The following is a 1632-nucleotide window of genomic DNA, read 5'->3' on the forward strand; positions in this document are numbered from 1 at the left end:
GGGCGGAGAGATTAACGGGCCATATACATGTATACAATGGTGTTAGTTTAATTAAATTTGTAAGATATACTTTTTTAGATGTCGGAATTGTGTAACATATTTAAGGGTGACTTTTGAAATAAGAGAGTTAATAAAAATAAAAAATAGAAAAAACATATCCTTGCATTATGATCAAATATCTAGCCAGAAAAAAAAACAACAGCAGACATTCCATACTACATTAAATTAAATTACAAAGACCAAGTAACACCACCACATCAGACGTACCTCATACCGATCTCACACATCCACATACTGCTATGGAAACAAAAACATCAATACCTAAGGTGAACAAGTTGTAGCAATACTTTTTACAAGTCTTTAGTATAGACGCCTTTGTAAACCAATAGTAATATGGTAGTTACATAATATAGATATAAGGTATCGCAAAAATTGTGAGATAATTACTGTAAAAGATGAACAAATAGTACCAATTAATCTGCATAATTACTAATTTACAGATTATTTAAGAGATATTCCCATTGTTTTTATTTTAATTCAAACATACACATATTTTTTTAAAATATAAAGCATACATGAATACGTACAACATTACTTTTGGAAGTAAAAATATAAATTTAACGTAGTTCTTGTTTTCATAGTTTTAAATACACATTTTTTTTTCAGTACATGTTAATACGTCTTTTTGTAACCCAAGGTAACGTCCCTTGGATTTACTTCAGTGTATACATGGGAAGTAACTAGCACAATGCTAAAATCTATTTCACACCTCCAATTTAAAACAAAACCATAAAATCAAAACATGTTATGTAGGTTTACAAGCACAGGGTAACATTATTACATTGTGTACGGAAAAAGTATTACATAATGTAGGGCAGAATGACTTTGTAAAGTTGTGATTTTTAAAACGTTTTTCTTAACTCAGCTTCGCGTTTGTTTGTTTGTTTGGTTGTTTGGATGTTTGTTGTTAAAATTGACATCGAAAATTAGCCCACTTCTGATTGCTCTAGAGACCTGAAATTTGGCAAGCATGCTACTTTCGCCTAACAATTTCAGATGCAATCATAAAAACTAGCAATTAGTGACCGTAATTAGCTTAATTTAATTACGCCCCAAGGACCATAAAATTGAGGACATGATTTCTAAAGATACCGACACGACTTGAGGCCTATTGACACAGTTACTTCGGCCCCAATCGATGTGAGCGCGCTGGCCGTGATCGTATAGTGGTTAGTACTTCGCGTTGTGGCCGCGACAACACAGGTTCGAATCCTGGTCGCTCAAGATTTTTAGTCCGTGTATTTATAAACACTTTTTTTAAAAACCACGTTTTTCATGTGTAGCAACGGACTAAAAAGGAGAAAATAAAATACTTAAAAAAAACTTTTTAAAAAACCACGTTTTTTATGTGTAGCAACGGACTAAAAAGGAGAACGGACACGGTAACACATTGTTAACGGTGACACGGTTGGTACGCTGGGCATGCTAAAATACACATAAACACGTTTTTCCTTAACTCAGCTTCGCGTTTATTTGTTTGTTTATGGGAGATTTGATCACGTGATTCGTGAGTAGATCTCCACGCCAGCAACGTAAATTGAAGAGCCCAGTGCTAAAAGTACTTAAGTCACA

This window comes from Physella acuta, unplaced genomic scaffold, assembly GCF_028476545.2.
Source record: "Physella acuta isolate Inbredline_101_S28 unplaced genomic scaffold, ASM2847654v3 ptg000271l, whole genome shotgun sequence".
Classification (NCBI taxonomy): domain Eukaryota; kingdom Metazoa; phylum Mollusca; class Gastropoda; family Physidae; genus Physella; species Physella acuta.